Genomic DNA, 13,043 nt, shown 5'->3' with positions numbered 1-13,043 from the left:
CCCCGTCTCCCGCCCCTCGCCGCGGCCCGGCCCCGTCGCCAGGGCAGCGCCACCTCGTACGCCCAGTGCCCGAGGGAGGGCCGCAAGGTCGAAGGGCGGCCACGCTGTCCGCCATTTGCTTGGTGGTTGCCCACGGTCCCCGGCAGGGCTGGACGCGGCTGCGGGTGGCTGCCGGGCCGCGGAGGCTGGGCCAGTTGGACGCGGCCTCTGGGCCCGTCCAGGCCCGCCGTGGCTCTCTCTGGCCTGCCCTTGAGAACCGGCAAAGAGGGAGATGTACTGTCCTCCGGGCAGCCCGGTGCTGCCCTGCCCAGCTGCCGAGTATGTTTCTCCTGATCCTGCCTCAGCCTCACAAGCAGCTCTTAAGCCATCCCCTCCTGCTCTGTGATCCACTCTGATGAGGAATATGGCTCCGTTTTCCTTGTTAACTCTCCTGCAAACAGTTGTAGGCTGCAATTAGAAGCCCCTGACCACCTCTTCACCAGGCTGTAGGTGCAGAAGTCCTTCAAAACCCATCTTCCCCAATGCACACGCCCCTGGCTGTTGGCTGTTGCAACAGCCTTCTGCTGGAGCAGAATCTCAACATCCTGCTTGAACAGGATCTTACTATCCCAGGTACCGCCTCACCAGCCAAGGGGATGATAATTTCCCAGGACTGGCAGTCCACGCTTCTCCCAGCGCAGCTAGCATGTGGTTTGCTTTGTTTGTGATAACGGAGCAACTATCCAGAAAGATACCCAGCAGTGAGATCCTTCTTCTGGCTGTTGTTAAGGTTGCTGAAGGGTATTTTTCTGATTAAGACACTGAGATTTGGGCTTCCAATCTGCATAGTCTAGATCCATAAAAAGAGCATTTGCCTACTGCTCACATGTGAAGATCAGCAAGAGACAAAAGAACTTCAGGATAGGAAAAAAAACCTTTTTAATAGAAATGTCTACTGTCTATCCCTTATTTCACACAGGTCACAAGATCTGTGATGAGAAAAGAGTTACCAAAACTGGCAGCGAGGAGTCCAAGATTGCCTAGATCAAAAATTAGGAAATAGGGGAGGTGACATCTCACCCCATGCAGACTGTGGGTGATGGTCAGAGAAGAGCTTAACAGCCTTGCCTCTCCCTGGCTTTTCCCAACTCTGGCAGGCCATTAAGGAACGTGTATCTCTTATCTCATCCACGTCTCCGTCTTGCCCCACTGCCTTCTCCTGGTTCTGCACCAGCAGGAAGAAGTATTTTTGATCGCCTGGCTGTGGACGTTGGGAGTACTTTACTGCTGTCGCTGCAAGGCTGGTCTGGTAAGGTGCAGAAACTACTTCACTGACCTTCACAAGGCTAGGGCTACACAAGCCAGCCAAAAATAGATCCACAGTACCTTGTCAGAGCAGGCAGGACTTGGAAAAGCACTCGGTAAACACATCATCAGCGCTGCAACTGGCACTGGCCGATCAGCGGAGCCCGGCTGTCAGTCAGCATGGAGAGGCCAAGCTCTTGGGCACTGACACCATCAGAACTGGGGATTTGGGAAGGGACAAAGCAGGAGTCGAAGTGAAAGATGAAGTAGGTGGTATTAAACCTGAAAGGAAAATGAGACTGGGAAAAATATCTGTCAGCCAAGTTCACAGTGTGGAAATGTAATACCCATTTCAATGTAAAGTCTAGTGGTCTAAGTTTCCCATTCAAAATTTTTTAATTTGAACACAAGTGATTTTGTGTGCAAACACAAAACACAAGCCTTGCTGAGTCAGTGCTCTGTCCTCTAACCACAGCATCTGTTTCTTGGTAAGTCTCAGGCTTCAGTGCACTTGTGGCAGGTTATTTGCATTTTCATAATCAAAACTCTTAGAAAACTTATTAAATATATTAAAATACGCTCAGATAATTGTACATTAGCAGGCAGAAAAACAGGGAGGACCATTTACAGTCAGAATTCACTCGTTTTGTTGTCTGTAGCTTCATACACAGAAACCATTATTTTGATATAAACTACTGACGATGGAGTATAAAATACGAATGAAATGTAGTTTAAATTAGGTCAGCCAACTTTTGAAGCATTGGATAGGTTCAACTCTTGAGCCAATTTCTAAGCCTATTCCTGATTCATGTAACTGGGATCATTTTCATTGACTGAGAGTATAATTCCACGAGCATTTTCTCTGCTGGCAGTGAAATAACATCCATTTTTTTTTCTCAAGGGTTAAAATAATCCGCATCACTTCACTGATCCATGTGGCACCATGGTTCTTAGACTGAGACCACTGTGGAGGATAGGGCATTGTGACACAAAGCTGGAAGAAGGGATCAACTTCTTAATGTGACTTTGATCCTACAGAAGATTTTGTGGAAATACATTCTTAGTCGCAGGAACATTTTACAGCATCTTTGAATTACATTTTGATTTTTCTTTGTACTATTTTTCTCCATTAATTGGGTCAAGTGAGATCTCCACTGAGAATTTCATTAGCTCATAACTGCTCAAGTCCCATCACATCTACTTAAACTGCTTTTGTTAATGTGTTTGGTCACTGAGCATGAAAAAAGAATCTTACTACTGTGTTCAAAATTCTTCCTGAACTTGGTGCAAATGTCACAGTCGAATACAGTGGAGTGCAAATGCAAGTATAGCGTCTTCCTAAGAATTTATTGGGGCATCTTTGGGAGACAGCATTGAAATGTTATAAAATTCATGCACCCATAAGAAATTTTTAATTCCCAGTTTTTAAAATTTAAGACTCTGTTAGATGTTGCTTTTGTTCCCCGGAAGTTAATACACTGAAACTCACTGCCTCAAAAACTCTTGCTAAACACATTTAATGCTGCCTTGTTTTTCTCCTGTGGTCCAAATAAATGGCACAGAATTACTGAAAGAACCCTTTTTCAGGCCTAAAAAAACCCCTCTCAAGCCTGAACACGAGTTAGTTGCTTCTTTTCTAATACAGATTCAGAGTGTAACAAACAAGAACATATTTTTCAAAAATAAACAAATCCATTTCCTGAATGACTCAGAGGATGACATGCAACTTCCCTTGACTGATAGCACACAACAGTCTCACTGAATCCTACATATTTTAGTTTTTCTTTAAAGAGCTTTATTCAGTGGTACAATTGATCTTGAAAAACCTAAGTTAATATATTCTCAGAAAGTGCAAAAATCAACCAATCTGCAGAGTAATGTAGTATTTGCATTTTACCTTAGAAGAACTATTTTTATTATGTTTGTCTATTCCACTGCCATTCCCTCTATTCTTAGTATGGAAAGTCACATAAATTTATTCTGCAATGGTTCACAACTGTGGAACATACATTTGCAACATTAATTGGAATTCCTTTTTTTAATTAAACAAATAAACAAATCCAACAGAAGAGAGACTAACAAATAAGACCAAGCTATGTAGATTTTGAAAATGTTATTGCTTCCTGCCCCATCCTTCTAAAATTGCAAAGTTCCAGAAGCAAAGTCCAATCCTGTCCTGGTTTCGGCTGGGGTAGAGTTAATTTTCTTCTTAGTAGCTGGTACAGTCCTGTGTTTTGGATTTAGTGTGAGAATAATGTTGATAACACTCTGATGTTTGAGTTGTTGCTAAGTAGTGTTTATCTTAAGCCAAGGATTTTTCAGTTTCCCATGCTCTGCCAGGAAGCAGGTGTACAAGAAGCTGGGAGGGAGCATGGCCAAAGGGATATTCCATACCATAGAATGTCATGCCCAGTATATAGACTGGGGGGAGTTGGCCGGGAGGGGCGGATCGCTGCTCGGGCATCGGTCAGCGGGTGGTGAGCAATTGCATTGTGCATCACTTGTCTTTTCTTGGGTTTTATTTCTTTTGTTGTTGTTGTTGTTATATTCCTTTTCATGACAATTATTATTATGTTATTATTATTCTTAGTTAGTAGTATATTTTATTTTACATTAGTTATTAAACTGTTCTTATGTCAACCCATGAGTTTTACTTTTTTTTCCCTCCTCCCCATCCCACTGGGAGGGGGGAGGGGGAAGTGGCTGTCTGGTGCTTAGTTGCTGCTGGGGTTAAAACATGACAAATCCACAACACAAGCCCCCACAATTCAGTGTCCCATAATACTCACGTCCAGTCTCTAACCACAGTTTCTCTCCCTCTAATCTAAACAATGCAATCTCTAATGCTGTCACTAATGGATTTTTTAGCCAGTCCTATAATCCATACTATTTCCCAAAAGCACAATGAAAAAGTTTTTGTCACTTGGATTCAGTTGCTTTAAACGGTTAAAAGGTAAATTCATAGCCTGGAACTAAAGTGTAATGTTACTAAGAAACAGACATATTTTATAATTTTCAAAAAACATTCAAATATGTATCTACTCCTGTGACAACAGTAAAACACTCAAAAACCCCAGAACAATAACTTTACTGGCACTTTTAGAAAACATGGGCCACTTCATGGGAGCTGTTCGGGTTACGTCTCCAGCAGTAACTCTACCTTCATCTTCCATTTCCCAATGGCAAAATTCCACTGGTTACAGAGTGAAAGAAAAACTCCTTTCACAGTTGTTCCTCAGCTAGCCTTCATTAGTGTCCTGGTTTTGGCTGGGATAGAGTTAATTTTCTTCACAAGAAGCTGGGAGGGGACACCGCCAGGACAGCTGACCCAAACTGGCCAAAGGGATATTCCATACCATATGACATCATGCCCAGTATATAAACTGGGGGAGTTGGCCGGGAGGGGTGGATCGCTGCTTGGGAACTAACTGGGCATCAGTCGACGAGTGGTGAGCAATTGCATTGTGCATCACTTGTTTTGTATATTCTAATTCTTTTAGTAGTATTATTGTAATTTTATTATTATTATAATCATTATTATTTTCCTTCCTTTCTGTCCTGTTAAACTGTCTGTATCTCAACCCACGAGTTGGTTTGGTTTTTTTTTTTCCCAATTCTCTCCCCCATCCCACGGGGTGGGGGGGAGTGAGCGAGCTGCTGCGTGGTGCTTAGTTGCCAGCAGGGGTTAAACCACGACAATTAGCCAAAGTATGCGGCTATTCAGTTTGCTCCCTAGTAAAACTCTAAGATGAAGTAGAATTGAAGTCGTTGTTAAGGAGCTTAGACACTTCATGAACAGCTTCTTGGAAGGGATTAGACTGCAGGTATGCAGAGCACCAGAAATCTGCAGGGCCAAAGCCACAGGGTCGGATGCTCATAAGACTCTTGCCAACCAACTTGCTTGTTTAGGAAGTTGGTATTACCATGAGGTTCAGAGCGTGGCAGTTTGGTCCTCTGGATGTCCAGTGGACAGTTCTGCTGAGTGAAATGCGCTGTATTAATTCAGAAGAACCCATGGTGGAGCAGCTCCATCTAGTTTCTCTGCTCTTGCGGGCAACTCCACCACAGAAGTTCAGTTAAAAGCATCCCCAGAACACCGCTTCTGTGCTATCCCCCTTTTCCCCTACCACTCCGCACAAGCCGCAAATATTCTTCTCTCCTTAGCACACCCCCACCTTCCCCTAATCCAAGCACAGTTAACTTGAAAACATATTTGAGCAAGCATTACTACAAGATGCAGTTACTGACAAATAATCAGGAAATGCATTACTTCAGCCAGTATCAACAGCCACAAAAACCTTAAGTGTCCAGATGTTGATACGTGAAGACGGTGATACTCTAGTGGTCCAAATGATTTGCTTTCATCTCCAACGCAGTGACTCAGAGGACACACTCGGTTCCTACACTTGAGCCAAAATGCACAACCCTGACTTCTTCCGGTAAAGATTCACGTAGGAGAAAATTGTATTCTGTATTAGCCGTTGTACATCAGAGCGAGGGTAGGGCTTTACACTAGAGAGCTCAGAGGGTAAAGGAAGACTGAAGTGGCTGAGCAGGGCTGTTCACAGGTGTGCATTCATGCAAGACTTTGTACACGTATGAAGAAAAACAGAGGAGCTCATGAGAGATGGATTCATATGATGAAGTACAAATGTTCTTTGGGGTTATTTGACAGAGGTATGAGGAGGAAAGGCAAGACTGGGTGCTAGGGATGTTTGTTGAGTAGAGGGAAACAGGGAGATGCCACGAGGAAGCAAAGTTGGTGAGTTCCCAGACCAGTTTTTGCTATTCACCAGAAGAGCACTTTTTTCTAGAGAGCTCTTCCTCTTCCCTTCAGAGGTGACCAAAAGGCTGTGGAAAGTTACTGGTATGAGAGAGTAACTGATTAGCAGTCTGATTGGGGAAGAGGGCTCTGTAGAAGTTACAGCAGGTCCAGAGGAGGGCCACAAAAATGGTCAGAGGGCTGGAACACTTCTCTGATGAAGAAAGGCTGAGAGAGTTGGGGTTGTTCAGCCTGGGGAAGAGAAGGCTCTGCGGAGACCTTATTGCAGCCTTTCAATAATTAAAGGAGGCTTATAAGAAAGACAGAGAGAGACTTTTTACCAGGGCCTGTAGTGACAGGACAAGGGGCAATGGTTTTGAACTGCAAGAGGGTAGATTTAGATGGGACATAAGGAAGAAATTCTATATGATGAGGGTGGTGGGACACTAGAACAGGTTGCCCAGAGAAGCTGTGGATGCCCCATCCCTGGAAGTGTTCAAGGTCAGGTTGGGCGGGACTTTGAGCAACCTGATCTACTGGGAGGTGTCCCTGCCTGTGGCAGCGGGGTTGGACTAGATGATCTTTCAAGATCCCTTCCAACCCAAACCATTCTGTGATACTATGATTCTAAGTACTGAGAAAGGTTAAGTTTTTAAAACAGAGGCAAGAGAGAGCCTAGAGTAAGTTTTGATGGGGGTAGAGACTCTAAATGCTTATTTCCAGCTCTCATTAGTAAACTCATTCCATCATCCAAACTTTATCTTTTACCAGTGTGCCTTACAAACATTTTCTCTGCAGTGTATCAGTGGGTAATTAATTTACTTCATGATAAAAGCATTTCAGAGTTTAAACATGGAAAGAGTGGTAGCTCATTTCTCATTTGGGATGCTGTTCTGGGTTATCTGCACATTCATGCAAATGCCACATTCATTTATAATAGAAGACAAAGACTAAAAAAAATTACACTTTTTCAATTATCATTGACAAATCAATTCTGGAATAGACCAAAACTTGTGATAATTTCACAATTTTAAACATGAATAAATTCATTACTTATCCAGTAATATTTAAAACTGAGATAATTGAACCCGAACATCTGAAGTCTGTATTTCTTTCAAAAGAAAAAACAGTGTTCAACCATACTCTAAATTCCAACCTAAAACTGATCCATAATGAATCAAATAATCATTTCCAAATATACATTATTGCATTATATGACATGAAGATCTGTGATCAGGGTTCATTACAATACATATTTCTATGTAGTGTTTTAAAAAGCAAAAAATTGGTAAATTAAATTTTACAATAAATTACTACATTTTCAAATTAATAGGCCAGAAAGTAGTAAGCATGGAAACAAAGGGTTAATAGCAACAAAGACTAGCAAACAGCAAGCTACCGCAGCTATCACAAATCCCAGAGACTGAATATAATTGACAATACTACATTGTGTAATAAAAGTGTGAAAGATCGACAAACTCTTTATAATCATATACACTGTTTTAGGTCTGTTAAGTCAATCCATATAAAACACTAACAAAGTAATAGGTTATTGCAATTGTTTTCTATAATAGAAAGTTACAATTTATTTTAAAAAATACGGCCAAAATAGAATTTACCAATTTAGCCAGGTTTCAAGACATTTACAGTGATTTTTTTTTTTTATACAACAGCAAGACAACTACGGTGCCATTGTAATGCTTACACTGAAACTGATGTACTAGCAAACCACAAAGGCTGAACAGAATGAACAGACCAGTTTCAAAATGAACAGAGTGACTTTCACTGACACTGAAGATGTCACAAAGAGAATAAATGTATGGACAGGTAAGTTTGTAACTGCAGAAGGTATTGCAATGAATGTCCTTTTGAAAAAAGTTTAAAATACAACAATTATTTGCACCAGGAACTTTACCAGTATGAAACAAGCAACCTAAACCCACATATATATGTACAACATACACTTTCATGAAAAATGTTTGAACTAGTAAGCTTATTATGTGTAACATTGCTCCCATCTTTACATGACAGGATTCTAAAATGTATAAAATTGTTTTTCCTTTCATGTGACTTATATTAAAATGATTTTTCTTGCTCTTAACATTGAAAATTTTAAAGCTGTTGAAACTAAACTTGTCCTTTCATTGGCAAAGAGACTTCTTATTTTTTGGCTAGTAAATGCCACAGTTTGGTTAAACCCTGATTGGGTATGAAAACTGTCAGACTGCTGAAGATCAAAAAGTTGAAAAATAAATTAAAGGTGAAAGGAAGAAGTTACAAAAATAATGAGATATTTTAACATCCATGGTGGAGTGACCTTCAATATTCAGATTTTTGTTAGCCTATTAACAATGTTACTGAATAGCATGAAAGAAACCAATAATATTGCCAGCCTTTCATTCAGTAGCAAAGAACATTTATTCACAAGACTATAAATGACAATAAATCACACAGGTGGTAATGTGAGATCATGTTGTCATAAAAAATAGCTGTTAGAAACACTAAGGGCCTGAGTTGAAGGTAACTTAATATGCTCCATTTAATTGAGCAGCAGTTATCTTAAAAAACCAAAACAACAAAATGAGAACTTCACTGTTTAGCCTTGCCATGAGCTGTTGCATTATTCTCAGATTACTACAATGGTTAACATCCAGAAATAAGGAAAAACCATGTTCATCCCTGTATTAATTTACCTGTTTTAAAGCTCCCATTCCTGAGAAAACCCAGTTATGCCTCATTCCTTTTCAAAAGCATAAATTTATAGTTTAAGAATGATTAATGAAATTATTTTTAAATGATTAATGAAAAATCTTGATGTGCAAAGTGAGTAACACTGAAGCAACAACCTGCAGTATGGGATCCAGCTTCTAGATCATCATGAAGACAAGAGAGATTACTTGCCAGGCAGCATAGACCAGCTGCTCCCTACCTTTAAATCAATACTGAACTTGTGATGAAAATTTATTGTTATGAAAAACTGTAAGAAACTTTGGGGGAAAAAAGGTTACTTACCGGTAGCCAGAGCTCTTTGCAATGTGTTGTGTGTATTCACGTTTGCTCTATAGAGGTCCAAACATCAGAGGTATCCCAGATCATAAAATGGGGGTTTTTGGCCCTCACAATACTGTGGGTGTATACTCGTATCTCTCCCTTTTCCTTGACTTGACAGCAAGCGTAGAGTTATAATATTCTGTCAGCCACACATAGCAAGGGAGAAGGGAATATGGTTATCACATATATGGACAACACACAAGTAGCTAGAATCTCTTTGAGATAACCAACTTTTCTTTACGTGCATATCCATATAGATGGCCACACCACAATTAAGTGTCCCAGTATTCTCAGAAAAAGGTGGCTCGCAGAGACTTCTTGGTTCTTTGGTTCAAGAGTTCTTGAAGTAGTTGCCCAGTTTGTGAAGATATGAACAGAGATACTATTGAGCGAAGCCTCAAATGTAATCTGAGAACTATTAGAGTATATCCTGATTACTGATGATGACTCAACCATACTGCTCAAGAGAGGTAATACCGTCCGTGACCTAGTTTGGAGATGGTTATCCTGTTTGATTTCTCAGCTGGTCAAGAGAACTAGATTAAAGATAATCTGAAAGTCTCTGTCCCATGCAAATAAGAAGACAATATTCTCTTGCTACCCAACATGTGAAGGGAAATCTCAGACCTGAAAATATAGGATTTAAAAAGAAAAACATGGATAGGTAAATTTCCTGGTTCAGTCATCTGGCAGAAATCCCAGATGAACTCCAAGGGATTTGCCAGGAAAAGAACAGTAAAAGGTGTGGGACGGGAAAAAGCCATTAGGGTTTGGATCTTCTGCTGCCCAGCAGAGGTGATGGGCATCAAAAAGAACAGCAAGGACATGTTTCAAACACCTGAATTTAAACAACCTGATGGAAACATGACCAAGGTTCTTATGCTTTTGAGTTAACACATCCGAAGAAAGCAGTCTTGACCCAGCAGTCAGTGGTAATGGCAGTCCACACGTTACTGAAGTAGGCTAACTTGTATTCAAACAGACTAGGGCACAAAGAGGAAGCAAGAACAGAAATCCAGAGAAAATAAGATTCTGAGGCCATCTCCTCCAAAACAGTGCTCTGACAAAAAAGCAAAAAAAAAAAAAAAAAAGGCCAAAAAAAAGCATACTGGCTATGGAAAGGTGGCTAAATACCCATCAAGGACTACAAGAACCTTGCTAGGGCATGCAGAGATGCAGTCAGGAAGGCTAAGGCTCAGCTAGAACTGAAATTGGCCAAAGATGTCAAGAACAACCAGAAAGGGTTCTTCAGATACACGAGCAGTAAGCAGAAGCGTGGGGAAGACATAGACCCATTGCCTAACAGGGCAGGGAAACTACTCACTAATAATGCTGACAAGGCAGAGGTTCTCAATATCTTCTTTGCCTCTGTCTTTACCAGCATAGCTGGACCGCAGAGCACAGGATCAAGTAGCTATGACAATGCATGAGTCGACCCACCAGTAGTGGAGGAAGGGCTGGTCTGCAGCCTCTTGCAAGGGCTCAACCCACATAAATCCATGAGCCCAGAGGAAATCCACCCTAGGGTATCAAGAGAAGTGGCTGACATTGGTGCAAGGCCACAGTCTATAACCTTTGAAAAATCTCGGAGATCTCAATATAAGAAAGGAATTTTTTACGCTGAGAACAATCAATCACTGCAACAACCTCCCCAGGGATGTGGTGGAGCCCCCATCACTGGAGGTTTTCAAGATGCGATTGGACAGGGTGCTAGATAATCTCATCTAGGCTCCCTTTCCCACGAAAGGTTGGACTGGATGATCTTTCAAGGTCCCTTCAAACCTGGGCTGTTCTATGATAAAGATGGATGAGCTGAGGGATTCAATTGCTAAAGATTTATGTCTGTAGAAACACTGGTATTTTCTCAGCTGTTTCTGAAGCTGGACAGTACCATGCGAGAGGCTGCATCAGCTGAACCTTTTGGCCAGCTGTAAACAAAGAACTGCATATCACACCTGAGGCTCAAGCTATGGAGTAAAAGATTTCTGCAAGGATGTGAGAGAGATTTGCACAATGTACTGCATTTAGAAGGAAAACAAGCTTTTGTTTCCATCTTACTATTATCTGGGTTACATGAATCTGGAGAATATTGGAGTAAAACTCTTCCAAGAGCATTGGAATGCTTGGGAAACCACCTCCAAAATATTCAGGAGTAACGTGCTGTCAGCTTCCTTAAAAGGTTTAACACAGAGGACAGTCAATCTCCCATGCTTGTTAGGGCCAGAAGTGGGTTAGGGATAGCACAGGGCTAGAAAGCAGGGTCAGAATTTCTAAGGAGAACTGAACTGAAGTGATATACCTCCCATCTGCAACTTGGTCCTACAGATAGCAAGATGGGCCTCTCACCCCTGGGGAGAGAACAAGCACAGCATATTGGCAGCAACTGTCTTTCATATTTCCATAAACCCTGCTGATGAGATGCATACCTCCTGAGACGCAGAGAAGTCGTCCTCATATTGCTCTCCAGGGAACACACATGAAGAGCTTGAATCCTGCACCCTTCAAAAGGTGGAATGTGGGAACAGCTCAGCGGTCATGCCCAGCTCCAATACTGAAGGCTGTCCTCCAGCAAGTCACTAACTGCCCAGGCAGAGCAGGGGGATGGTTCCATCCCATCAGGGTTCTTCAGCACCGAGTGCTTTGGTCTGTGGTATTGGATATGACCGATCCTGTAGCACAGCCTCAGATTACAGAGCTTGGGTGGAGGAAGATCCAAGCAGCTCAGTTAGTGGAATTGAAAAGAACACAGAAATTCAGTGTCAGAGGCAGTTCTCTGATTCTTTTTGGCTGGTTGAGATCCTCAGGTGCTGAGAAAAACTACAGCATCCACGCAAGCCTCATCTAGTAGTCTCAAGGGTGGCCTTGGAGCTGCTAGTGCAGAGTGGGCAAAGGCCCCCATTTAAGCTGATTTTGGCTAAGCAATTTCTGGTGCAACCCTGTGTGTCTTGATTGGGTGAGGCTCTTGCTCACCCAATGTTGCCAGAGAAAGTGAAGGTTCATGAAAAATAGAACTCGGCCTTGATCCAAGATTTAGTTAATCCTAAATGCTAGTGCAGAGGTAGACCACCACTTTTACTAGGATACTTCTCTCATTTTAAGCAACAGGTATTACATGGGCTAGGGATGTATAACTTCCTGTTGCAAAAGGAAGCAAGAAGCACCCATATGTCAGTGTTACTTGTCAGTGAGGCACATGCCTCAAGACAGAAAAACATTTAAACCCATCCTTAGATGGAGCTATGGGCTATGATTCAGGCAACATATCTGAAGTATCTAGACCCATTTCTAATAAGGAAAGGACAAGCGGCAGAGACCATTCTCCCATAGGGAGGGGCACTGGATTTGACAAACTCAAATTTAAAAAATAATCATACGAGACTGGGTGGAAAAGAGAACTACATAGCCAAAGGCTAACAATAACGAAAAAAAAAAAAGGCATGAACACAAGTTAAGAGGCATCTAGAATGCCTCCATTATTGTGCACTGAGTATGAAAGAGGGAGGGATAGTGTGAAAAAGCTTTAACTTGAGACCAGAAAAAACAGGAGGATGCTGTCTTTGAATGCCTGCAGTATACACTTCTCTGTTAGTTCTTCATAGTATAAAACAGCTGATGTCTACCAAGATGTAATACTACACCACAGTATTCCTTTGTATCCACAAAACAGTCAGTACTGACCCTTTGCTGCTTCACTTTTGATCAACTGCATCAACATATCATCAGAATATTTTAAAATGTGAACTTCCTCTACTTTCCCTGCACTTGTAATGGTGTCCAGTGTTTCATTCAAAAAGCAACAAATCTCTCTTCAAAACAACAGGAAAAACTAAGTTTGGTTGTAATGGTCTTGTTTCCATGGAAACACTGGCCTTTTCAGGATGTTCGATTATGTATTTTGCACTTGATCAGTGAGAAAGAACTAGTAGCAAAACACTGAAAACACAAC

This window comes from Gymnogyps californianus, chromosome 1, assembly GCF_018139145.2.
Source record: "Gymnogyps californianus isolate 813 chromosome 1, ASM1813914v2, whole genome shotgun sequence".
Lineage (NCBI taxonomy): Eukaryota > Metazoa > Chordata > Aves > Accipitriformes > Cathartidae > Gymnogyps > Gymnogyps californianus.
This window is presented reverse-complemented; position numbering follows the sequence as displayed.